The 18,093-nt window shown below is 40.0% G+C and overlaps 1 protein-coding gene across 1 annotated transcript in view; it reads right to left on the bottom strand.

The window, feature by feature from the left end:
* The window catches only part of HSP90AA1 (heat shock protein 90 alpha family class A member 1), a 7,280-nt gene extending 6,711 nt beyond the window's left edge, over positions 1 to 569 (bottom strand). The window contains exon 1 of the mRNA XM_010711927.3: positions 430 to 569. The gene's annotated coding sequence lies outside the window, so the exon portion shown is untranslated. The remainder of the gene's footprint in view (positions 1 to 429) is intronic.
* Positions 570 to 18,093: the final 17,524 nt, after the last annotated feature.

Raw genomic sequence — 18,093 nt, forward strand, 5'->3', positions numbered from 1 at the left:
CTCCCGCACCCCGCGCAGCGCCCTGACTGCACGGCTGGGTCGGACCGCCATGCCGGCGCCCTCAACTCTCGCCCCAGTGAGAGAAAGCGTATCTGCACGGAGAGCCCTCAAGGAGACGCTTCCCCCAGCAGCGGTCGAAATACCCGCCAAGCGCTGCCCACCATGCCGTTACTCGGCTCACAGCCCCGTCAGTAGCAATAAATTACCACAGAGGTCACAGCACTGCCCCACCTCCCCACTCCATCTCTCTTTTACACCCCTGACTCCGCTCTACCTCCCGTTATAACTGCAAGCAAAAGAACCATCCGCCACCACGCGGTTCCCCGCCCCCCCCCAGCCCGCAGTACCGCCACTGCACAGACGCCGCCGGAACGCCGCACGAAAGCGCCCAGTCAGCGCTGGCCCCCCTACAGCTCCACCGCCGCTCACCTTAGCAGCGGGGAAGGGGCAGTCGGTCTCCTCACAGAATCAGCAAACGCTCTCTACCCTCAGCGATGCGCCTCCACTAGTGCGCGCCCCCGGCCGCCCGCCCGCCTTATATACAGCCGGCGCCGCCTCCTTCCAGAACCATCGGGAACCTTCACTGACAGGCACGGGGGAGGGAGCGGGGGGGCGGGGCAGAGCGCCGCTACGGGGCGGGGCCGAGCCTCGCTCAGCCAATAGCTATCGGCCGCGAAAGGACGCCGTCAGAGCGCGGGCGTTCGCCGTTACTTCAGCCATCGGGGTGAGGGCGGGCTCCGCGCGTGCGGAGTTAGGGGTGAAGCGGTGCGCGCGCTCCCTATTCGCTCAAGCGGCGGCTCGGTCCTACGGCCGTGCGAGTCGGGCGCGTGCGCGTGCGGGGGTGACCGCTGGAGGGGGGTGGGTCGGCCTCGGGGCGGTTGTGCAAGCGGCGGTGACGTCATCGCTGCTCCGCTCCTCATGGAACGTCCTAGAACGCTGCGCGCTGCTCTGGCGCGGGCTCCAGAAGGGCTTAGAAGGCGCTGCGCTTAGCCCTTCCCGCTCCTCCCTCCCCCCCAGCCTTCAGAAGAGCCCAGAACTGAGGTGCGGGCTGGGAGCCGCCCCGTCTTCTCTCACCACTGTGCGCGCCGGGCGGCTCCCGCTGAGCCGGCTGTGCAGGTGGCTGCGGCTCCCCTCGGGCGGGCTGGGGCTGCCGGGCCGGCTGTGCGATTCACGGCACGGTGGTGCTGTGTGAAGCGTTTCGCCTAATGGGGAAAGCAGAGCAGCTCCTCACAAAGCAGATACTGGTCTGAAGGCTGAGCAAGGCTGTGCCTTTCAGTGCTTAGACCTCTGTGGGATAAAAAGAACTGAGGGATCAGTTCCAAGAAGCTCAGAAGGCCTACATAGCGATGCAGTTACCTCAGGGTTTGAGCTGTAACGGCATATGATGGGCAGATACCAGCGCTGTTGCATTTGTTAGATCCCAAAGCCTGAAACTCGCTGCGGTTCCCAGGCTGTGTACGGTCATTGCTGCCTGTAAGTCAGAAGATGTGGTGGCATTCAGAGGGCATGCCTTTCTCCATTTATGCACTATGTGTAAAGTCTCTGGTAAGTGTCTGTCTCCTTACAGCGAGAAGCTCTGTGATGAGCACATCTAGCAAGGGGGCTATTTTTACATCCCGAACAACCTGATTGGGAGCGAGGCATTACATGCAGGCCTTTGTGTCTCAGGAAAAGGATCTGCATCGCGTGTGTTCCAAACTGGCTTCTGAAACTTTCCTCTTGGAGCTGATCCACTTCTGGGGATATAAATACCAAGTGAACGTACACGTTAAAACTGTTCAGCAATGGAAACATCTCCGCAAGGAGAATCTCATTTCTGTAAAGAACAGCCATTTATTTACTTGAGGAATAAAAGGATGCTGTTTCTGTAGCAAAATTCATCCGAGGCCCTTTTTTTTTTGGTTGTTTTTTTGTTGTTGTTGTTGTTGTTTTGGTTTGGTTTTTTGCATTTCTGTTGTCTCTTGGACATATTCCAAACAGCTATCTAGGTCAGCATCTGCCTGGCATGGGAATCTAATTTCTATATGCGTAACCTGCTCTTATTCCAGTTAAGCATCCTAAATTATGCTGGGTAGCACACCCTGTGAATTAGATGTTACAATGCTTAGCTCTATGAGTGCATCTAACTGGAGGTCCTTAAGCTGAATCTGATGTTCTTCGCATCCTTTATCTTGCAGTTTGACCTAAACAAACATCTGATTGAAGTGGGGCCTACAGGCTTGATTTTGTTGCAGAGCTGTGTCTCTCAGAGAATTTTCAGTCCATTTTGTTACCTTCTCTGACAAACATGAAGATACATTAAGTATATGTTCAAAACTAGATAAGGAGTTAAAATTACAGCTTGCTTCATTGCAGTTTCTGCAGTATCTGCACTGGTGCAATGACTTAGTGGACCTTGCCCTTCTGAGCAGAGATGTTATACCAGCAACATAAACGGAGGGCCAAAATATGGCCTTAATTAGAAGGAAAAATTAATTGTAGTGTCAACAGTCATGCAAGATGGTGTAACATTAGCTGCTGGTCAGCACACAGAAGAAATCAAACAGTGAGAGTGAAGTTTACTCAGTTCAAAGCTGGATTTCAGCCAATGCCCAGCCTAGAAAGTTCTTTGGTTCCACCCAGGCCACCTTACCTCTTTGGTGCTTACACTGGTTGTTTTTTTTTTTTTTGCTTTGCTCCTCGGCTCTGATTTTGCAGTTATTGTCAATGCATTACTTTTTTTTTCTCTTGAATACAGAAATCTACAGAGTAATACAATCCAAAATCCTTTCTAGAGAGTTACATGATCCTTTCATTGCATAGTGACTGGTTTCAGGTGTACTTCAGCTGCTTTACTCACCTGCTTCCTTAAAGCAGCTTAATGGCTTTTATATGCTGTGTAATAAAGTGTGACAGTTATACCCAATGTATCTTTAATGCTTTTCTTACATAAAAGATTGTCTTGATCTAGTATACATTCTATATGATGTACCTTTTAGGTTGAAACTCAGATTCCATCAACTGGAATGTTTCCTCACCTATATTTCGATCAAAATAACAGGTATTTCAGTGAACTGCTAAACTATCACCATCTAAGTACATCTCTCCAGTTCTTTTGTTTCATGTAATATCCTACTAAAATTATTTACGTATCCAAAATTTTAAGATTGCCACTTTTATCAAAATATTAAACATGTTTTTCTTACGTAAATCTTTTACTTTCTCATCTCTTGATTAACGTGGATTCAGTTATTCAGATTTAGGGATAAACTTCATGTTAAGCATGTGAAGACCAGTGGAAGGTTTTACTTGTGCTTGGAATCACAGGCCTTCATATGGTCTGATGTCATTGTGACTGAAGTAATAATTCTGTTTTTCTTTGGTGATTGTGCTATTTAGCTTTCACAAGCAGACTGATTTTTTTTTCTTTCCAAAATTGTTTGGCAAAACCAATAGGAAAAGTAATCTCGTACCAACTCAACTGAGTTTTCCAGCTCTGCTTAACACCAGTCTCTGTGTGCTTGTATAAAGCTAATATTTTCTTCAGGAATTTTGAACAGTTCTATATTCTTATTCTGTTATGCAGTTAGGGCTGGTGAAGACTGACATTTTGTTCCTGTCGTTCTTCTATTTTAAATGATCACAGTTTCATATTGCTTCAGATTTTGGCTAAAGTGTTACAGACTTGGTTTCTGCCAGTTCAGTTAATCTGGGAGAAGATCTGTTCAAAATATTTCCCTTTTCTTAACTAAGAGATTAGTATACTTTAGTATTTAACAAACAGTTCTAGTAATGGGGAAATTGCTGAAGCCTGATATTTTCAAATCCTTTACTCTTGGCACATTCACATACAAGTTTGTTCTGTTCCACATCCCCTAGCCACTCGCACTGTCCCAAATCCATCTATCCTTTGATTTACAGCCTGGACAAGAAGCAGCACGGACCGTGGCTGCCACACATGTGCTTGCTGAGCAGCCAGCCATTGCCTCCCAGCTCGTAGGCTAGACAGACGCGAGGATGAAGCTGGACACTCCTGTACTTTCCTTCAAAAGAGGCTACAAGGGGATGCATCTCTGCTACCTGCCTATTCATTTTCTAGGACTTTAACATCTCTATGATCTCTATTCCTTTGTTAGCTTAAATTGAATTGCTTAAATAAGTCAAGATTACTAAGAATGGATTGATGGACAACCACAACATTACAGCATGTTTCATTGCCTCAGGAAACTAGACTAAAATAATTAAATAATTATTCCCTTTTGCTTCATCCCCTCCTTTTTTTTTTTTTTAACTAGACGTTGTACCCAGTGTTTGAGGGATGAATACAGATTTTTTTCTTTCTTTTTTCTTGCTTTTTTTAAATATACGGTACTAAAATAAATAACAAGGGGGACCTGTCATTTATTCAGTGAGATCTCCTACTTCAAACATTACTGTAAATGCAAAGGCAAGAAAAAGCCAACAACCACAATACTCAATCTAATCCCAGGCAGATCATTTCCTTTTTTTTGTCAGAACCTGAGCAACTTCAGATATGGTTCAGATTTGAACCAAATATTGAAGAAGCAAGTATTTTAAAATCAAAAACTTTTAAAATCAGAACTGTTCCATACCAACCACATGCTATAATGTTTGAGAAGGCTCCAGGGAGACCTAACTGTGGCCTTCCAGTACTTGAAGGGAGCTTATAAGCAGGATGAGGACCAACTTTCTAAACAGTCTCATAGTGATAGAACAACGGGTAATGGCTTTAATCTAAAAGAGTTAGATGTTAAGAAGAAATTCTTTACTCAGAGGGCAGTGAGGCTCTGGCACTGCTGCCCAGAAAGCTGTGGGTGCCCTATCCCTGGAGGTGCCCAGGGCCAGGCTGGATGGGGCCCTGGGCAGCCTGAGGTGGGGGGGCAACCAGCCCATGGCAAGGGCTGGAAATGTGTGGGCTTTAAGCTCCCTTCCAACCTAGGCTGTTCTATGGTTCTGTGATGCATTGCTACACTGTCTGCAAAGGCTGCAGTCTTGCATTTGCTGCTTTTCCAAGGATAAGCCCCATACCTGTTCCCTAAATACATTTGCATTTTATTAGAGGATTTAATTTTATAGTTTTATTGAACTTAAAAATTAACAAAGAACAAAGTAAAACATGCTGGAAGTTATCTAATATTCAAAGCACTGAAATAACACTCAGGAAAACTGGGTTTTATTGTTGGCTCTCCCACAGGCTTCTTTGGTGTTGCTGAATAAGACTTTTTTTTAATATTATTTTTATAAGCCACAAAGAAAATAAATGAAATCTGCATAGAGAATTTTAATTCTGGCATTTAACTAATCCTTGAGTGCTTGATGTTGTAGTCTTAGTGCTTCTGAAATTAATTCTGTCTGATTTCTGAGACAGATTTGTCATGTTATCTCAGTGCTTCAGGGTTTTTACTTACAGAAAACAAAACTGCAGCATTGAAATCACCTATATAGTAGGTTTCAGAAAACTGACATAAGTAGAAAGATGTGGAAATGTGTGTCTGGATTTCTTTAACACATGGAATTATGCATGTAAAACCTGCGTTATCATAATGAGATGCAAAGCTGGCTAGGGATTGCTGGCTGAGCAAAACACCATGCTTTCTTAAAACTATTCATCAGGCTCTTATTTCCTACTTTCTCATGCCTTATTGGGAGATGATCGTTAGGTCTCAAAAGAAGTGATTTGTATCAGAAATAATATCAATCATCACTTTCATATTTTTGTAGTGGAAGGGTTCTTAAAAGGCAGAGAAGAAAATAACTTCCTAAAATGTTGTCATGCTTCTGAACTGTAGATGGCAGCAATAATTGTATGGAACAAGGGCAACATGTATGGAAACGGGCATCATTCTTGTATGGCTTTTGAAGTACGTGGTAAGAGTATGATAACAGTCAGTTGTTGCTCTCAGAAGGAATTCTGAGGGAACTTGTACTGTTCAAGAATACATTGGTTATAACACGAGTCAGCATTTCCAGTGCTAATACACGCCAAGCATAACTTATAAAAGCTCAGAGCTGCATAGAAAGGCTGAGAGAATGAGCATGGAATGTGGAAAGACCTCAGCATAATTGTCTAATCTTAACATACATTACTTTATATGCTGTTTCTTACAAAATAAGTAGACTTTAATCAGTATAATTTAATATTTTAGGTTTGTCTTTGCATTCCATTATGACTGGAAAAAGAAATGCTGTATTGGAGATTTACACCATATATCCATATTATGATTTACACCTTCCCAGAACTGGTGCATAATGATGCACTTTCTAGCTGTAACTACACATACAAATCTAGAGTTATACCTATGAAAACACAGAGACAAAGGACATTCTTCCACAGGGTTACAAGTGCTTCTTTCCACCATCTGTTTCTGCTCTTTAAGAGCACTGTAAGAGGACTGCAGTACCTGTTTTCTAAAATGTGTGTTGTCTTTGTCCAGCATGAGAAAAAAAAAAGCAGTACATATATTTACATAGAGAATGACAGTAGAATGCCATAACCATCAGAACACCTTTAAAGCAATATGCAATCAGAAATGTTAGCTTTGTAACAGGAGGTATGGTCACAGCTGTAGCTTTAATATAGCTACAGTTAAGATTTTTATTTTTATTTTTATTTCCATTTATGGGTCAAAGTTGCAATAGATCCTAACTCAGGAGAAAAAACTTGGAGAAAAAAAACCTCTTCCAGAGAGCAGGTGCTTTGGCTGAGAAGCTTCGGACAAAATTCTGGACTTCCATGAAGATATTCAAAAGTTGTAGTGGTGGGAAAGTCACACTACTGGAAAAACAACAGAGCCTTATCAAGAATTATGGAAATAACCTGATACTTTTTCCCTGTACATATTCAGATTATAAAAACTGGATTCAGTATGACAGCACGTTATAGTTTAGATGCAAGTTTCAACAAAGCTTTGAGAAATGACAGAAATTTTAAAAATGTGCAAGATCAGTTCCACAAGGGACACTGTTAGCATTTAAAACTGAAGTCCATAAAATTGATTCTTTTTAGTATTTCAGACTTAGGATATCATCTTTAGTATCATTCTATTCTTTTAAGGAAAACTGATTTAAATTTGTTACAGCATCTGGGAGGTAGCTCTTGGTTGATAGTTTTGTTTTTTCACATTTTAGACTTGGAGCTTCCATTTTATTGCAGATACTCTTAAAAAAAAAAAAGATTATAAAATTATGGACTACTTGCAGATAATAATGGGTTAAGTCTTCACATCTGCCCATGATGAACACTCTGTTTATGTGCGGTTTAATGTTATTTTTCTTCTGTCAGATCAAAAGACGCCTTTCTTAGGGGGAAAGAGTGAAACAGGACAGCCCTGAATCTCAGCTTTCTCTCCAAAGAATGGAAAAAAACAAAAAAGAAAAGAAGCAGCAGTACAATAATCTTGATTAAAGCTGACTATGAATAGGAACTTTGAGAAATTTTGTCAAGAACTGTATGAGTACTTGATTAATCACACATAAATTTATCTGTAGGCTATGCTACAGGAAACAGGCATGGTGAATTACAGGGAAAGTCAGTTTTCATCTCTTTCAAAGTGATGTTTCCTGCCACAGTGAGGCAAATCTCCTGCAGTAACTTTGCCATTTATACTGAAATCCTGCTTTGCAGTCAGATGAGCCGAGGGTATTCTTAGCCAGTTAATATGAATGTCATATAATGCAGCTGCTCTACAGTGCCTTACATTATAAAAGTAGGACAGACTAGAGTTATTAGAAGTCACCAGGTTATTTGTAAATCAGAGCAGTGCTGGTTGGTACTTGTCAGTAGATAGTTCTGACTCTTTTTTTTTATCCCAGCGACTACTAAAAAAAAGAATCATTTCAGATTCTGAATGGCCAGGTAATCTATATCTCCACATTATCTGGATTAGATATGTCTGGAATAGTGAAAGTAAGTTTGTTTTGTTAAATTTAAGTTACTTTAAAAATTTGTCTAGTATTTAAAATAAAAATGGCAAGTTCACTTTAACCAGAACAGTTCTTATTATAAAATAAAAATATAAAAAATTGATGATCAAATGCATATTCTGTGCCTTGCTTTTAGAGTAGATCTACAAATGTGAGTTGCAAGAAGGATTGGGATAGTAGAGATTTTTCATCTTTTTTCTTTTCCAGGCCATAGCTGTTCTTTCTAATGGATTACCTAAAATTGTATTTCCTCAGATCATTTGGTCAAAATGAAGTATCTGTCCCTTACCCGTAGTTCTGTAGAACTTTTTCAACCTTGTTTATCTGATAGAAATGCAGTTTTGAGTATATATCAAATATAACCATAATGATTTGGCTACATTCTCCTTAGTTGTCTGAGATGGAAAATTACAGTGGGCTGTTATTTTCACTAGAAACCTCTGCATTCGCATCCCTGTTCTGTTCTTTAACTTGCATGTTATTTCCATCTTCACTGACTTCCCTGCATGTCAATGCTTTTTTAGGACTATGGGTCATTATAGGTCATATGAGAAGCATTTCCAACCCCACTTTGTATTTTCATGGAGTTCATTCATGAAAAATAATACTGACACACCTGGTATTCAGAATGTTTTTCTAAATTGCTTTCTGCTCATCTTTTGTCAGTTTTGGAGCTAAAACTATAAACTTTCTGCTTAAAAGACATAATTACTACAGTCAGTGTCAACTGGTCAGTGTCAACCAGACTTCTTTGGCCATAAATGTACAGCTCTATGGTATATCAGTATAAAATATATATTCAAAGTTTATTACTTTACCCGCATAATTAGGATGTTCAGCTACAAATCTGTATTTTCATTGTCAAATAGTCCAGATTTTAACAAAAGTACCAGCTGTGTCTGACTATACTCACCAGCATTAATGTTAGTTTTATAAGATATCCTCTGAGTTGTGAAGTGACAAGATCAGTATATGGATAGACTGGTAAAAAGTATAAATATATAGATAATTGTCTTAAAGTGATCATTAGGAAGAAAAATCCAGGAACTATCACGAACATAATATAGAATCTTTCTTGTAAACATTAACACTAACAGTACAAAGACAGCTTAGTTACTGCTCTACTAGTAGCATGTGGGAATGCTGCAAGGACATTAGGTATTCAACTAGTGTTTCCAAGTGTGTACTATTAGCATCTCAAACAAGACACTTACAAAGAGTGTAATTGGATAGCTGATGAATTGAGAATGCTCCTTCACAATTTTTTTGATTTGCCTTTCTTCCAAATGTCGTCTTTGGTCTTCCTTAGGATTCAAGATAATCTCTGTTATGCAGCACAGAGGTATGCCCTGAATGAAATCTGAAAGTTTTAGTAGGTGCAGGTGGCCAAACAGTGAACTCTTTCTGAAATTAAGGATCAAGATTCTCTTACTATGAATTCTATGAGAATATCCCTGAGAATGATGAACTGATGCTGTACACCTATTCTGTGATACAATAAACGTAACAACTACAGATAGTACAGCATTTCACTTTGCCTCAGAAATCTTGATGAAGTACAGCAGTATACAGCAACACACACACGTCAAAAATGATCTGATAGGCAGAAGTTCATTGGCTTGACCTTTTTCTTTAGATGGTAGACTTAGTAAAACTGAAATGCAGCAGTGTTGTAATGTGTGATTCTATCTTTATTATTTTGCTATATGAATTTCAGTCAGTGGTTATTACCCAGCAAAATTTGTTGCTAAAGTTAAAACTACTGTTCTGTTGTGCACCTGTGCTCCCATTTGCTGTTTTGCAACAAACTTGGCATTAATGAGCCACTAGACGGAGAACAGTGAATTCAATTCACAGTCATTTATCATTATTAACAATGACAGCAAGAGAGCCTTGCACTGAAGGTGATATACATACTGCCTATCATTTTGCTTTGTGACCCCAGCACATTTGTAGTCAGGAAGGCAGAGAAGAATCAAAGCTCAAATAGAGCAGTCCCGGAGCTATCAGCACAATAATTTTTTCTATGAAAGTTTTAGTGCCAGAATTCACAGCAGTGATGGAGTCAGCTTGAGTTGTCCTGACTACATGATGGTGAGAATACAGTTGTGCTCACTGAGTTGGACCTGCCCAGGACCCAGCTAGTCTAGATCAGTAAGGGCCACAAGTCTGATTTTGTTCAGAAACCACAACAAAATCAGAAGGTTTGAGCGTTCTCAGGCTATACATAGGAACTCAGCTGTATTTTACCAGCTGAGTCACAATAATATCTCAATTAAATGCATCCAATACATTGCAAAGTGGCTCCCCCCCAAATTTTCCTTTTTGAAGTAGAAAGTGTTGATGAGCATCTACTGCAGCCTGGAAGGCAAATGTCTTTCTTTTCATCCACTGGCTGATCTTGAGTTTGTGCAGGTTTAGTGCTAATAAGGGTAAACAGGACTGAGAACTCACTGTGTGTATATACATACAAACTCGACTGTGGCATACGACTTTTTACACTGACTGAAAAAATACAAATAATTTTGGGTGTATGTTTTGAGAGTGAAAGACAGAAAAGCATAATTATTGTTACAGATGTATTATTAATACCTTATATTTTGGACTTGCATTCTCTGATTTCTAATTTCTTGCTTAAGGTAAAGGCAGCATAAGATGAATAATTGTTTAATCAGGAGGAATTTAGCAAGCTTTTTTATGTAGTCAGGTTATGTCATAGAGCAAGGAAAGTAATCATGTGATTTGGCTTATTACCACTAATTAACTTCCTATTTCCATTTTGGGACATTACAGAGTTTAAATTTTACAGTTATGACAGAAAAATAGACATTGGAGATTCTTCTCAGTCTCCCTTAGCAGAAACATAACCTGTGTTGGAATGCTCTGATGTAATTGAATTTAATGAACACGTGAGATTTTGGGGGAGAATAAGAAACAGTGGCCTAGCTGCTATAATGAATATTCCATTCACATTAGAATAAGACTGCAAGGAAACACATTTTACTGAAGGGACACACCACACAGTAAAATCCCTCCTGTTGCTCATTTAAAGGTAACTACCTCTGAAAGTATCTAAATGGATAGAGTTCCCTTCTAGGATATGTTTATATTTAATGTTCCTATTTAAGGTATATTTAAAGTCTCCTATATTCACCTTTTTTGAACAAAGGCTGTGAGAGCCTTACATCTCACCAGTAGCGAATGCTATTTTGTCCACAGTTCTCTCCAGCCACAGCTGTGAGAAGACAAGAAATGGAACACGTTCTGGTTTAGGCTACCTAGAATGATTTAGAATATTATAAGATTATGTTTGAATTTTCCAAGGGAATTGATGGAAAGAAACCTACTGTAGTCACATTTCAACTTGCCTTAGCAGAGCAACTAATCTTCTATCAGCTAGGTCTAGCAGTAAAAGATTGACTGTTATCACTCATTTTTCTGCAGTCTATGCAGATAACCTTCAAGTCATACTTATTTTAAAAAGTCCATCACTTGCTTTAGATATGCAGTGGGAGAGGGAGTGTAAAGGGAAACTGAATAAGACTTATTAAGCACAGAGCAAGTCAGACTTCCAGTTGGACAAGTACTTAGCATGCATTTGTCTGATATACTGTATATCAAAGGCTGACTGGGTTTACTAACCCATATGTTAGAAGCAAGCAGCCTCCTCATTTGTTATCTAGAAACAAACATCCTGACTCTGCACTTCAAAACAACGTTTATGCCTACAGCAGGTATATAAAATGCTACTATTAAAAATACTGTTGACTTACATCAGTCTTGCATAAATATATATCATAAATATATATCATTCTGTAAAAAGCTAAACTTACAGAATCACAGAATAATTAAGGACAGAAAGAAATGTGTTGGAGATCATCTCATCCCACCCCCCTGCTCAGGGAGGATCGCTGAGACCAGGCTGCCCAGGACCTCTGAAAGGAACCCACTGATGGCTGTCATCCCTTCTCAGATACACAAAGTGGATCACAACTGTGTCCAAGAAATATACTTAAAACTAAACCTTCTGCTGAAGCAGTGGAGATAGATGAACAGACTCTGCTTTGTCACACATTATCTCAGCTCTAAGAGCACTCGAAGAAAAGAAGGATACATCTGTTTGTGAATGGCTAAAGTGCATTTTAGGACTGTTCATATTTGTGAATACAAATTAAGATAGCAGCACCATAACTTGCAAGATGAATCCATTTAACAGAAGAAAAGCTTAGAAACGATGTGAATGCTCTACTAATGAGGATTCCTTCTTGGTGCTCGCATTATTGCTACTGTGACAAAGAGAGAAAGGAATGTGGGTCTCCTTGTATGTCCCACCACTTACCTTAGAGCTGGAACGTGGGAGTTCAGCATGAAGTCTGTCTGGTTTGCAGTGCAGTTAGAATTCACCAGATGGGGCTAATACAGCAAATACAAATATTCTCTATAGAAGTCAAGTCATACTGAAGAAACAGTATGTACTTATATACATGGCACAGATCCACAGAAAGATGGAGGTAAAAGACAAGGAATATCACATTACTGTGCATACTTGATTAAATGATTACTGATCAGTATATCTTAGCTAAGAATATAATGTATGATCTGAATAAGGATGGTAGTTTCAGGTGAACAAGAAAAGCAGGAACCCAAGAGCCTTGTCTACGTAGGTAACTTCCAAACTTGTACTTTCTTCAATAATCCCATCATTTACAATACGAGAAAGAGAGTAAGAGAGAAACTGAACAAGTTTCACTACACATGGAGCAAGTCAGACTTCCAGTTACACAAACATTTACAGTGCTGAAAGCTTTAGTGCTGATAATTTTGTATGATTAAAATGTATATGTGCTAAAATTGTAAGGTATGTATGTTAATGACATAAGAATACATGTCATAGCAAGAAATCTCCATTCTCTTCAGCTAATCCCTCTTCTCTTTGCCTTGTAGATCACAAAATCCCTATCATAAAAACTATAATTCCACTTTGACGTAAAAAAGTGTTGGGAAATTTTGTGTAAAGGGTTACACAGTTCCACTCACCAATCTTCCAGGTCCCAGATATGAGTAAGTTCTGGACACAGTGGATGTCCAAGACTTGTGAATTTAACTTATGACTTTGCCTTGCAAATGAAAGTCATGAGCATGACCATAATAATGACCATAATGAAGTCAGCACATAATCTAGAGAAATGAGCTCTCCTTTCTATAAACATGAAATGATTCAACTAGCATTGAATGAACAGCCTATGCTATACAGCATCCAAAGCACTTTTGCTTCAGTGAGCCCATAAAAAGTTCCATTAGAATATATCTATCTAAGGTTTCAGTCTTTCAACTGAAACAATTTGAAGCCAGTCATTCAGGCTATGGAATTGAAATAGCACTTGTGACACTGATGAAGAATCTTCCAAAAATTGAGAGAAAGCAAATAGCCATTCTTCCAGTGAAGATCTTTGCAGCATGTTTATTTTGAGAAAATACTATCTTGTGAAAAAGATGATAAAAGAATGCAGAACATGCTAACAAGCTTTCAGATCCTCTTTGAGAAATACACCAAAGCACCAAGAAAACAACTCCATTAAGATGTTCTTAGCTTGTGGATTTCTAGATTAATCCTCCGTCTTTTTCAGAAATGAAGTTTGAGTGCCAGCAAACAGAAGAACAACAATTTTGCTGTTGCCAAAGTACTAAACCTAGGCAGTAAGCAGTTGAGTAGTCAGGACAGACAACCCATCCTCTTAACAAGCAAGCCTTATTTGAAAATGTGCACTATTATGCAAAACTGAGACAGAAAAACCATGTAGTTGCTATTAAAAAGATTTCATAATCAATTAGGCAAATGGCTGGAGAGACTGGGGGACCTAGGATAAATTTGTTTTAGGCTGGTAATCATCGAATCATAGAATCATAGAACAGCTTGGGTTGGAAGGGACCTCAAGGATCATCAAATTCCAATCCGCCCCACCACAGGCAGGGCCACCAACTTCCCCATTTAATACTAGACCAGGCTGCCCAGGGCCCCATCCAACCTGGCTTTGAACACATCCAGGGATGGGGCATTCACAGCCTCTCAGGGCGGCCTGTTCCAGCACCTCACCACTCTCATAGTAAAGAACTTCCCCCTGACATCCAACCTAAGTCTTCCCTCCTTCAACTTAAAACCATTACCCCTTGTCCTGCTTGTAATGCTTCCCTTTCCATTGCTGTTACAGTCTGCTCTTTCCAAGGACACTTTTCTCAGATTTCCTGTTCTGCTTAAAGGAGATTTAAATCACACCATGGCAGCCAGGTTTCTTTTTAATTTGCATGGCTGACTAACTGTTAACTAACTGTTGTTCACGCCAACTGCAAGTTGCTTGGCTGACATGCAAAACCTATCAATAAACATGTACAATCATAACATGATCACCAAGAAGACTTGCCCAATAAAAACCAGCTGAATGAAACAATATTTACATACTGAATATTTTGATGCTTTAGTTACAAACATGAGTGGCTATTGCAAACTGCAATTTAGGCCTTCCTGATGGCACTAACTTCTCACACTACAGCATTGATAAACATCACTGTCTAGAAATACCAGTTTTGTAAGCACTCAGTTATTGCTACGGAACAATGATCAGACTGCTTATTCGCAACTCTTGTCATTCCTCCCTTGGATTACAGCAGTACCATATGTATGGATAAATGGTCTCCCATATCTAGAGAATTTTGAGAAGCACATTATGCTGCAGCACATTTTACAAACATAGCTATTTGCAAGCTTATCAAACCAGTCTCTCCAGCATTCCACAGAATTTAAATTAAGTTCTTAATATCAGTCTTACCTTCAGAGAACATAATTTAGGGGGTAGCTAAGACTTCAAGATAAGAACTGTTTTTGTCAAGAATAGCAGTCTTCACTGTGGAGGTAAGCTAGTCTGTTCAGGAGCTAACTTTCAGGGAGCTGACTGCAAAGACCAAAATGAACTCATTCTGAGACACAACAGATTTCACTGTCACTCAGTTCCAACTGCAAAGCAGATATCTTTTATCTTGTCTCCTTTAACATATTTTTTTTTCTTTCTTTAGATATCTATTTATTTTTAATTAATAAACCCCCAAAGCTATGAAAACATTTTTTTTTTCACATAGGGAGAAACAACAGCACAAAACCACAATGTATTCTGAGTAGACACCTACATGCTTTTCTAACACCCTTATGTTTTGTAATACATATCACAATGCATTATCACACATATTTAGAATTAGTGGCTATGAAGAAATTCTTAACACAAACACAGAGTACAGACATGCTGCTTATATATGTGTGTATACCCGTGCCTGCTAGTAATTGACACACATCAATCATTTGGTAAGAAGTAACATATTGCAAAGCTTTTGATACTCTGAAGTTGGTCACCCATTAAGTATCTAAATTCTTTTTGGCATCAATAGTCCAAGCAAGACATGACAGACATACTACAGTTGATAAATACTAGAGAGATGGGCTCCTGATTTCTGCTTCATAATCTGCTGGCAGTGCATACCAGAAGAGGTGCTTTTAGCATGATGGAATAGGGTGTAGTCACCTTTTTTTTTTTTCTTTTTTTTTTCTCCTCAATAGTGCTGATAAAAGCATCACTGAAAGGACCACTGATCTCAGCTGTTGCACTTGCAGTAACAGACTATATTCAAATTCAAACATAGAAAAGTCTTGTTAATAACTGTGCTTGGAACACCTAAGTTTTAAGGTTCTAGTTTTCTCAAGGCCAGCAAATTCACTATTTATACTGCAGCATGAAAAGCTGTAGGACCAATTTATGCACCAATTTCAGAAAACCATATTCTTTTATTAATGTTAGTGAATTTTGCTCGTGTCTGCTTTCCAACTTACCAAAACATTTGCAAGAATTACAGGCACAATACAGCAGTGATTCTGACTGACTTTTATTCATTGATTGTGCATACAAAACAACACATCTATGAGTGTCCTAATGGGATCATTTCAGAACTATAATCTTTGGTTCTCTTGAAACAGAAGAGTTTACAAGTGCTACAGAGAACTTTTTCATAAGGCTGATCACTGTAATCTTTTTTCCCATTCTTTAAACAACTATTTGGTAAGGATTGTTGATGGGGCTGTACAATAGCGTTCTTGTGACTTGCAGCTGTGTTTTTTGAATGAATATTTGTCTTGGATTCTCTGTGGAATCTCTCAGCAGCTTTTATTGACGTTTCTTGGTAAATGTTAAACACTACATCAATTCTTTGGCTTTCTGCACCATCACGTACTGCTGATAACCAGGTACATGTTCACTTTATTTATTCTTTGGATCACACTCATTCCATTGGTGACAGATGGCCTGCTATGGTTTTAGTACAGTTTGCATTCCACACAACCCCTCCATTAAAATTTTCTACTTAGTTTCTTGAAGTGTTCTACCCAATATTGTCAGTGTGCCATGAATAAGACATACTGAGCATGTCAACTTGGAACAACTTTTTTGGGGGGGTAAAATCGTTGTCTGTTTCGAGTATTACTATAATTTGGAGATCTTCGCATTTCCTGCTCTTCTTTTTATGTCTGAAAACATTCTGACCTTCTCTCCAGAAGTCCATTCACGAAATTTCTGCATGAAAGAACCAATCTCTAGATGAAAACTCTTAAAATAATTGCAGGTCTGCTCGCCTACTTCACGTACTTCTAGGAGGACATCAATACTGTCTGGCAGCTGGCTGATAAAGTGACAAGATCTACTAGTCATTATTGATTGGCTTTATCTTAAGAATTTCAAGCAAGGCTTCAATACCTGGCCTCATTACAGTTTGATTATCTGTACTTGTTCAGATATCCACTAAGTTATATACTCCATCATATATGAGTTAACCTGGAGATCCTCAGCTGTTTCCTGTCTCTCAGCTACTTTGTACTAATATCTCAATGATCAACAAAAAGGCAGCATTTAGCTTCAAGCTAAATCCCTTTGGATTAAACTGATTTGAAAATAAATGTTAGACCTTAGGAGTCTGAGTGGGCTTTTGTGATTGAACAGATGGAGTGGAAAGAAAGTGAGGTCCTGCTCTGCATTTCCTGTTTCTTCTCCCTTATACAGTAAGCACTTCTCATTTAACCCATTTCACCTTTGAATCAATTGAGTTGGAAGGGACTTGCAAAGGTCATCTAGTCCAACTCCTCTGCAATAAACAGGGACATCTACAGCTCAATCAGGTGCTCAGAGCCTGGTCCAGCCTGACCTCTCCAAGAACAGGGCATCCACTACAACTTGGGGCAACTTGTTCCAGTTCTTCGCTACTCTTATCATAAAAACCTTTTCATTATATCCTTATATTTGAAGGGGGTACCCATGTATCTTTCAGAAATGTCTCATTACAAGGTCAGATGAACACCACAGCTGGTAAAGGATGTAGCAGTAGGTACTGACAGTAGAAAAGAGGGAGCAGGACAGCACCTATTGGAGCAGCTACATCAGAGCAAATCAGCTAGATGTGAGAATAACCTTGAAAGCACATTGTTACAAGGCAGTCTGACTCTGTGCTGATCAGCAGCTGATTCCAGCAGCTGCACACTTCCAACTCCTTCCTTATTTTGGGTTTAGCAGCTGTGATGATGGGATCAGCTCGGTTGCCAACCAACAACTTGCTTGTCATTTCTTCTTGCAGGGTGCTTCTCAGGCTGATCTGACTCACCCTTCGGTTGCACGATTACTGAAACTGATGCAAGGGAGGCAATGAAAATAGGTACTTGAAGACAGAGAGGTCAGATGCATTTCTACAGCTAGAGATCAGTCTCTGATTAGTTTAAGCCGACCACAAGGCTGATGCAGTAATCAGAAGACACAGCCTTGCCTCCCTAGGGAAAATAACCCTTTCAGATTCTGTTCACTTCATCCCTTATACCAGAGGAGGACATTGACCTGCTTCACCGCGTATCTGGCTCAAACAACGTGGGTTACGTGACAACCCGTTTTTCCAGTTAACGCTCATATGGGCCAACTCCCCAGCCTGGCCCTGCACACGGCAGGCACCTTAGGCAGTCTCCCTTTACAAAACCATAGAGTCGAGTCAGCGGTGGGTCGACTCGAGCGTCCAACTACGGCTGCGCGTTGATATTCGTTCTCTTTCACCGACCCACCACAGGCAGCTCCCAGAACAAATCCCCACTCGCCCTCC

The sequence above is a fragment of the Meleagris gallopavo genome, chromosome 5, assembly GCF_000146605.3.
Source record: "Meleagris gallopavo isolate NT-WF06-2002-E0010 breed Aviagen turkey brand Nicholas breeding stock chromosome 5, Turkey_5.1, whole genome shotgun sequence".
Lineage (NCBI taxonomy): Eukaryota > Metazoa > Chordata > Aves > Galliformes > Phasianidae > Meleagris > Meleagris gallopavo.